The following is a 10,419-nucleotide window of genomic DNA, read 5'->3' on the forward strand; positions in this document are numbered from 1 at the left end:
TATATATATATAAACACTTTGTCTTTGTGCGTGATTTTGTGTTAGTTCGTTCCCTATGAATTCTAAAATAATTGGGCCCTTTTTTTTACAAAATATTTATACAAATATGCTTTATGTATTTTGCAGTGTTCTTAGATCTTAGGTCTTTTTTTTTTAACCCGAATGCCCTCGATAAATAACGAAAATCGATAATCGAAAAAGTCCGATTTAGGAAGAAAAATCTGATTTTGACCGAAGCATCACAAGTGCATTTAAGAAGTTTCATCACCGCACAAGCAGAATGGGCTGGTGTATAAAATCAGCAGCAGGTTCTATGATAAGACAGACGCGCGTTCGAAATTTATAATTCCGTTCAGTGTACAATCAAACGATGATACTTAACTTTAACATGTTAAACTTTTATTCTTAACCAAACACATGAATATATAAATGGCTGAAAATACATTTTATGTTCTTATCTCCTGTTTAAAAATATTTTGTCATACAATTTCATATTTCTTCAATTTTGCATTCTTCAATTTTTTTAGGCAGCACTTGCTACTTGGTGACCCTTCCATTTATTCCCATTTTTTTATGTATGCATGTTGCGCATTTCTTCCATATTCTTCCTTCGCTAAAACAACACTGATATACGACAATTTATCTTAAATTTTGGTGTGGTTCTACCAAAGCCAAGAACCATGCAACAATATTACGGATGGACTTTCAAAGTTTATTTTAAAAAAAGATATCGGAATATATTACAAATGAAAATAAAAAGGAAATATCAAACGTCAGTAACATTTTTGGATTAAAAGAAATTCCCGCCATCTGAACAAGAAATGGTAGTTTTATACTTTAGTACCCTTGTTCCCCGGATAAAACACCATCTAGTGGGGATGCGTGAAAAATATTGTTTATCACACCGAAATAAAAATGCTTAAGTTACCTTTAGAAAAGAATAACTGTCATTAATTACAGTTTTTTTTAATACAGGCGAAACCATTATGGTAGAGTTGCTAAACCGAACCTACAGAAGTTGGACGAATTGGGCTACGAAACTCTGCTTAATACGCCATACTTTCCAAGCCTCTCAGCTACAGACTACTACTTTTTTCAAGCAACTCGATAAGTTTCAGCGTGAGAAATGCGTCAAACCCTAAGCGATATCAAAAAACACCTTCAGCAATTTCAAGGAAATGTCAAACGTCAGATTCCTGGCCTCTGAACTAGAAGAGGGGGGGGGCTTGATACTTTGGACGCTTCGATCCACGGAATATCACTTCTGTTTTATTCTTATCTGAAAGTGCCTAGATCAACAGTTCATGAAATTCTCCATTACAATTTGTGGATTTATGTGTACAAATTGTTGCAAGAACAAAAGCCAGATGGCAAACCAAAATGCTGTTAATATTTTGGTAGTTTATTAACAACATTTGCTTGAGTGATGAAGCGACTTTTCCAGGCAGCTTAACAAAATAAAGCAAGAATTTGAAGAAATGAAAACAAACACATTATTAGGAAAATCGAACGTGACAACTAAAAAATGATGGATGGTGCTGACTCTTGTGCAACAAAAGACATTGGACCATTTTTGGTTGAGGAAACAATCTCGAAGGACAAAGGATACCTCCTGTAGGGGCAGCTCCGAGTATAATTGTGAGGCAAGGGTTGTGCAATCACCAACCCCACCTCTCCTGAATCGGCACTTTTTGAGACCAGTGGCAAGTAGAAGTTCAGGACGACTGGAAACAATGCTGAGATAAGCGGAGAGCACATACAGCACCTGGAAATCCCAAATGGTCACCCATCTGCTTGTTACATGATAAGGGCTGTCCCCTTTTCATGTAAGTATAAAAATAGAGAATTTAGTTAAAATGAAAATGAAATAGCAACAGACGGAATTCGAACCTCGTAATTTAGTTTTAGAAATAGATTACGTGTGAGAATTTAAAAATGTAAAACAAACTTGTTTAGAATATAGATAAAATATTCAAGAAAAGAATGTGAGCTGTCAAGTTTGTTATGAAATTTTAAATTGAAAGAATGCAGCTTATAAGATAATGTTTTTAACATATTGGAAAAATAGATTACTGAATATAGGAAAAGTTTTGGACACGTATGTCCAGAACACGTGAAAGAAGGCACATGTTTTAACATGTGTATGACGTCACGGAAAATAGAAAGTTCTAGGAATAGAGAAAAAACTTTAGAGTTGGACAGTCAGTGAAAAAACTCAGAGAGAGTCAGTCGTCTATGAAGCGAGACGTCACTTCAAGAAAAAAATGTGAAACTTTGAATTCTTGATGATGGAAGTCACGGCCGGTCATGACGAAATAAACCATCATGTTTTTTGTAAAGCTCGTCTTGTCTTATGATTCTTACAAAAAGGTAAAGTGAAATTGTATTATATATTTGTGTTATAAAATGTCTTTTCATACACATCTCGACTTCTCATATTACAATGTGACTCTACATCATGTCTACACAATGTCTGAACACTATGTCCTCACTCAAAGAGCGTTCTTCTTCTTCTTCTTCTTCTTCTTCTTCTTCTTCTTCCATTCAACACAATTAAGGAATGAACATTTAATAGATAAGAATCTCTCCTAACATGAACAATCTCTCTAAGTCTCTTACAACAACTTACAACTTCTCTCTCTCTCTCTCTCTCTCTCTCTCTCTCTCTCTGAGTACATCAACATCCCTCTTAATAAAACTCTCTCAATGAAACCCCTATATAACATGCTACTGGCCAGACTCTTCGTTGCTTAACTTCGGTGATCTGATGGAAACCGGTTTGTCAAACGTGATTATGCCGTATATAATATAGGAAGCAATGGCAGTAGATATTTACTTTGTTTATTCTAACCAAATATGTAACGCCACAAGTAAAAGAATTCCATCTACATATCTGCTTTCAATAAGATGGAACATCGTCTCATTGTGGAATAAAAGTTTGTGAATTTTTGGATAAAAAATTCCTGTCCTCTAAATTAAAAGAGATAGTTTGATACTTTAGTCCTCTTGTTTCCTGAATACAACACCAATGAAATTTCCTTAGGTAATACTTGCTATTATGTTTAATTTAGTCTCATTTTATTATGGTTGCATCTTCCGCATATCTTTTATATTCTTCCTTCGCTGAAACAACACCGCCTCATTGTGGAATAAAAGTTTGTGAATTTTTGGATAAAAAAAAAAATCCTGCCCACTGAAATAGAAGAGGTGGCTTGATACTTTAGTCCTCTCCTTCCGCGAATACAACACCAATGGAAATTTCTTGTGTAGCACTTGCTACTTGGTGACCTTTTTATTATGTTTAAATTAGTCCCATTTTATCGTGTATGCAAGTTCCGTATATCTTTCATATAAGAAATGATATCGAAATGTATAACAAGAGAGAGAGAAAAAAAGAAATGTCAAACGTCAGTAATATTTATGGATTTAAAAAAAAATTTCCGTTTGCTGAACTAGAAGAGGTGCTTTGATACTCTGGTCCCCTAGCTCCCCGGATATAACACCAATGAAATTTTCTTGTAGGGCATGCGTAAAAGATATTGTTTATCATGCCGAAATAAAGGGCATAAGTTACCTTCAGGAAAGATTAACTGCCACTGTGAATACAATTGATGAAATGTTAAAAAAGATGGGGTCTGAAATTGAATATCGTTTAGCTGTCCTACAAATGGTTTTCATAAAGAAATGTTGCAATGCTTTGAATAAAAACTTTACTATTTACTTAATATCATTTAAACATTTCGGCAATTTCCAACTTCAATTTTACGAGGGTCGTTTCAAAAGTGAAGCCTTTTTTTTAACACAAAATATATTACAAATAAACAAAGAATATAAAAAGGAAATGCTAAACCATAATAACATTTCTGGAATGTAATAACAAATAATAGTTTACTACGAGAGTCGTTTCAAAAGTAATCCCTCTATTTTTTTTTAACTCCGAAACTTGAAGAGCTACGAAGACGGGAGTGATACCATTAAAACCTTTTGTGCTTCAGAATTTATTTTTTTACATAGTCACTACCACTCAATGCACTTTTGCCAGCGATAAACGATGGCTGAGCATGGGCGTTCACGGCGCCCTTTGTTATACGAGGGTGGCTGCAAAACTAAAGTCTCGTACTTTTTTTTTTAACTAAAAAAATTGAAGAGCTACGAAAACGGAAATAATAACATTAAAATGATGGACCTTTCGTGCCCCAGAATTTAATTTACTACATAGTCACAACCATTCACAATGTAGTTTTTCTAGGAATTCAATGACACATCTCTGCTTCTGACGCACGTCAATGGCAGGTTTGCTTTTTTTTAGAGTTTCACATCGTCAATGTCTGATGAAGAGATGGAACTTCCAGGTCATTAATTATGGCCTCCTATTTCTTTTAGTTAAAAAAGTTAAAGAGTTACGAAGACAGGAGTGATACCATTAAACCGAGCGACCTTTTATACCCCGGAATTTATTTTTCTACATAATCACCTCTATTCTCAATACACTTTTGCCATGAATTAAATAACGCATCTCTGCTTCTGACACACGTCTATGACAGGAGTTGCTTTCTTAAAGTATCAAACCGTCAATATCTACAATATGGAGATGAAAATTTCAAGTTATAAATGCATAAGTTCAGTTATCATTACAATGCAATTTGCAATCTCCTTTGATCCATTCGGGAGGAAAAAAATAGGAGGCATAACGTTTGGAACACCCCTTGTAATAAAAGGTCTCTTTTTTATCGAAATATATAAAAAATGTAATAAAATATAAGCCACTTCCTCACGTATTCAATATGATTTAGTAAGTTAAAATGTAAAATATTCAAAGTTATATCTTTTGTATAATCAAGCAGTATTATTTCTAATATTATTTCTAATATTATTTCTATTTAACAGCAGTAGCGAGATACGTTTTCGTCTTTTCAGTATTCATCATGGCGGCTAAACACACCCGAGAATTCAAGATTCGAACCCCATTCATTCGGCTAACTTACCTACAGATGAATTCACGATATATAAATCGAGTTATGGTCAAGATAGACTGTTCCATTTAACTTCCGGTTTATGCTCCGCAGGTAACAAGCAAGATATGGCTCCTTCTAATGGTTATATTCCTCTCAGAAAACATGAAACCACCCCTACTATCCCCATGTTAAGAATGGTTTTCTTGTCCGCTTGATGACGTCGAATTATCCTACCAAATAGACAGCAGAAACCGGAAGTAAAAAAAAAAAAAGAGAAAACAAGGTTGACCATAAACGGATTCTAAACGGATGTTTGTAGTCATTTGTTTACCTTATTTATGATTTTGATGTCAAGGAGGATCAATGATGCGTCTGAAATATATAGTCATAAAGGGTGGTGATGTGTTCGAGGCGTTCATCCTAATCGATATATTCCATTTTCTTTTATATTATTATTATTATTATTATTATTATTATTATTTTTTATTTTTTTTTTTTTTTACTCACTAGAAGTAGTCACACAGGTCACCAGCAAAGACTTCTCTTTGAGAACAACTAGTGGTGTCCCCTGGAGTCTGAGTGACAACAAGTCTACTCATATTTCCAGTACTCTCCAACTCTTTCGATACCATTTGCAAATTGATTTGTGTTATCCCAACAGCCGTTTCCATTAATTTCTCGTTGGCAACAGTCATTGGTCTTCACTGGAATTTGGGTGGCAATAAGCTTCCCAAGATCCCAATCCTCTTTGCACTCAACCAGCGGAGGTCTGGCAAGTGCTGTCTCTCCTCAGTCTTTCCATCCTCCTTAACCCTCCTCACTTATTTGGTGTGGGGCCAGTTTATGGTGATATGCACACACACAAAAAACTTACAATTATACCCTTACATGATTCCATGTGATGTTTCTTTGCCTTTTACATTTACAGCCGTTTCTGTATGTTCAGTTTGTGTCTGCAGTTCATGTGTGTTAGTCTCCGCATTCAAGAGTTTTCCTTAATATCTCTGTAGCTTCCATTATTGTTATCTGTTGTATTTTCTTAGCCATTCCTCTGATCCCAATCTCTCCCATTCTCTTTTCAAAGTCTTTTCAGTAGTGTTCCTAATGCTCCTGCTATTAGTAGTCTTATTGTGACTTTTTCATCTTCCATATCCCTTTGAGCTCTCTGGCCAGTCCCCCATATTTGTTCCACTTCTCCGTCTCCTTGATCTTCATTCTGAGATCTGCTGGAACTGCAAAATCTACAATCTGCCAAGACTTTCTCTCTTGCTACCTATTATAATATCTGGTCTTCTTGCTTGCATGAGTTTATCCGTTTGTATATCCATGTCCCATAGGATCTTGTGACTTTCATTTTCCAGTACTGCTGCCGGTTTGTGTTTGTACCATTTGTCTGGATTTTCAAGATGCAATCGTCTGCACAATTGCCAGTGTACTGCCTTCCCCACTTGATCGTGTCTATTTTTATGTTCTTTTTTGAGCTACTTTGCTGCATTCACTTATTATGTGGTTTATTGTTTCGTCTCTTTGTCCGCAGAGTCTGCATTTCCTGTTTTCTTGTGTCTTGTCGATCCTTGCTTTAGTGTGGTTGGTTCTAATCGCGTTATCATGTGCGGCTGTTATTAAGCAATTCAGTTTCCCTGTATAGGTTACCTTTTTGTAGCAATTTCCAAGTGTTTTCGATTGTCCCATCTTTTGTAGATTCTTATAAATCGTTCGTGTAGCTGTTTCTCTTCTCATTTTCGTTTTGTCATCTTATTCTTCGTCTCTTCTTTTTCTATCTTGCTTGTTTCTTCCGTGTCTCTTGTTGCGGTAATTATTCTTTCGGTGTTCTGCATTATTTTTCTAATTCTTTTTCACATAGAGTCGGTCAGTATCATCCTTTGGGTGTAGTGCATTTATTATTATTATTATTATTATTATTATTATTATTATTATTATTAATGATAATATTATTATTATAATTAATTAATTTGTGTTATCGAAACAACCGTTTACCATTAATTTCTCGTTGGTAGCGGTCATTGGTTCTTACTGGAATTTGAGTAGCAGTTAGCCTCCCCAAGGTCCTAGTCCTCTTCACACTCATCCAGTGGAGGCCTGGTTAGTGCTTTCTCCCCTCGGGTTTTCCATCCTCCTTGACTCTTCGACTATTTAGTGCGGTGCCAGTCGTGCTGACGCCAGTTTTTTCTTTGGGGGGGGGGGCAGGGTGAAAAAGTGGCAGAGAGGTAAAGTTGACATGGGAGTGGTTGGCGGCAACTAAAACAAGACGAACGTAAAACTACTGTTAAATATTGGCCAATTATAATTGTGTGACTTGACAAAAAGGATCAAGTCAGAGTCAGCTCAGTGTACTTGGATGTCAGCTCGATTTGATGTGTGCTAGAAACGGATGTGACAACATATTGTTGAAGGAGAAGGATTGAGTTCGCTTTGAATCAGACACGTTAGAAGGTGGCGGTGGTTAAATAGTTAACGACACGGATTGACGACCTGGGTGTTCCAAGTTCGAATCCTGTTCGTTCCACAAAATCTTTTTCATTTAGGATGTTGGCGACCTTCACGTGGTCCCTTCCTTCAGTAGCCTATGTCTTTCGAAAAAAGGATCCTGACTAGAAAAGTACTGAGGAAACCGATGCCAACAATAGAATATTTGGATTCATAAGACATGATGATGACACACGTGTGAAATTTATATTTTAGAGATACTAGAATAAACTTTGATTAAGCAGCAGTTATCGATCTCCCCCCCCCTCTCTCTCTCTTTCTCTGTTTTCCAGTCAGTGACGATCGCATACGAATAAACGCTTTCCTGCCTTCAACAGTCGTCTCCTCTGGGTACTTATTTTCGGAATATAGCCTGGCACACACAGACACACACACACACATACACACGCGCACACACACAACTGTTATCTATATATCTATAAAAGTGAACGTGTCTGTCTGTCTGTCTGTCTGTCTGTGTGTCTGTCTGTCTGTGTACATTTCCCTACGCAATAACTCTGTCAATTTTTAGTCTATAGACTCGAAATTTGAAATACCGGGTACTGAGATTGGGGAAAATCGATGTGACGGGTGTCAGCCAGAAATTTGGCTGTTAAGGGGTCAAATTTCAACGATTTGACCTTTAAGAACTCTACCAAACTCCTCCGACAATTTTGGGTCTAGACACTTGAAATTTTAGATATAGGTTCCTTGAACCTGAATCTAACTTAATAAAGTGATTTGAGCCCGAAACTATAAATTTTAAGGGGTCATAATAGGGGTCAAATTAAAAAAAAAATTTACTCTTTTTTTTTTTTGCTCAGCATACACCTCCAAACACCCGGGCAACGCCGGGCTGAAATGCTAGTCCTATATATTTTAAGGGTTGCGTGTTTATTTCCGTCCATATACATCAATACTAATCTGGCATATTTATTTTCAGTCCTCGAATATTGGCATTTGTTATGGATGAATATTTCTTCACGTGTGTAAGCTGATGAATGTTGTTTTAAGTGTCGTGAAGGCCCTTTTTTGATGCGGGTTTGTGTTTTGTGTAAATATCGACGAATACCGCAATAACAAGAAATAAGTTATTTTGTATTGCAATATTTTTTTTTTGCCTAATTAAAAAATATAATAAAAAGAAGTCGTTTTCTCCGCCTTTGGCAGATCGTGCATTAGCACAGTATAGGAGTGAGATGTATCCCAAGATGGAGTACTGATGACTCATCAGAGGGGAGGTGTTGCAAAGACCACACTTTGTTACATTGGAAGAATACGCAATCGAGTTCGCTATCCAGTAGGGTGTGATTGCTTCTCTTCTTTATAGTGTAACGTAGTCGTTCCATGTCGACGCTCGGGACCCACACGTTGTATGCAGACAGTCGCAAACAAGAAAGTCAAGGATTATCGTAGTGTTGTGTTCCAAAAATGATAAATTATTGTAAAGAAACTCTTCTACGAATTATTTTCTTTTAGTTTTAGGTATGCAGAAAATAAAATAAAATATTATTGCAATGGTTGTAGCTAGAGGAGTTCTTTCGATGATCTTTTTTACAGCAGGAAACTAGAGATTGTTGTTACACACATGACCCGACAACGATAGGGAAAGAAGTGTTCTAAACCTGACTGGACAAAGACAGGGTATCACGTGTTCAACACGGCAGAGTCTTGATCAGCACATTGGAGTACTGTTACATATATGAATGTGCTGTGATCATCAAGTTTCTCTCGGCTGCATAAACAAAAAGTTATTTTCTTGTTAAAATGAATACGAGACACTTTTTATGATTTCAATATAGATTTGTTTATTTACACATCAAAATAAAAGTGACAATTAACATCAGAGCGCGGTGGAAGTTAGTGGAGTAAGGTTTTTTCAGAACTCTGTGTCGACCTGTGTTTGTCGCTCTGTGTCTTTTCCCCTGTCTTTCCTCTCTTCATTTTATTTGTAACGATTGACCTGATGACCTTTTTCTCGCCGCTTTGTTTATTGTTCTTTTGGTCTAACTAATTGGTTTTGGTCTAACCCATTTTGATATCGGTTAGCTTTCCTATCTGATTGACGTCATATTGACGCATTCCACGCACTATGAATATAGGCCATTTTATTCCTTGGATTGACTCATTGTGTTCTGGCGATTCCCAAGACACCCTCTCCGTAACAGTACGAGAAAACCTTTTGACAAGAGACAAGGCGGTATTCTGGAAGTACCTGTAAAGAAATGTCTGTTGTTTCAAATGAAAAAAAGTGAGTCGAAGTCTTTCCTTGTCATTGCTTCCTTGCGACTGTCTGCAATACAACGTATGGGCCCCCAATTTTGACATGTAACGACGATATTACATTTGGAGAAAGAAAAGAAAATTCTTTGCAGTAGAAAGATACGCGTTCTTGTGGTGAATGTTTTTGCAAAGAGATACTAGAGATGGGGACAGTGTTGAGAAATAAAACTAGCAACGTTTCTTCTATAATTTTGCTTTTGCAGTTAAAATCGTCACGCCTCAGTATTGTATATACATACAGGGATGGATTCAATGATAATGAATATTATGAGACGATTGAAAATAATGAATAAAAGAATACAATTTGATTAGTTTATGAGGATAAATGTTTATTGACATTAGGTTTGAAGCTAACCAGGTGGTAGTCCTCGGAGAAGCAATATAGTAGCACCGTGTTCCTTAAATTCTAAGTTCATGGGAGTTCATAAGTTTAGGTCAACCAAAACTTGAGAGAATGTCCACGAACGTTCAAAATAAAGTTGTTTCGCCTATAAAAATACGAGTGACATGTTTATTTCGGCTGTTGTCGTAAGTTTGCATGTAACAGTGTTCAAGTTCGATAGGTTGTGTGCGTAAGTATGCCTACCTGTGTTTTAAATAGTGTGATTTTCTGCGTGATTTGTGAGTGAGAAAAAGTAAAAGTTAGCTTGTATGAGGGTATGTGTGAACTCGTTTGTACATAAGTTCGATAAGA

The sequence above is a fragment of the Euprymna scolopes genome, chromosome 23 (genome assembly GCF_053919585.1).
Source record: "Euprymna scolopes isolate OS-2025 chromosome 23, ASM5391958v1, whole genome shotgun sequence".
Lineage (NCBI taxonomy): Eukaryota > Metazoa > Mollusca > Cephalopoda > Sepiida > Sepiolidae > Euprymna > Euprymna scolopes.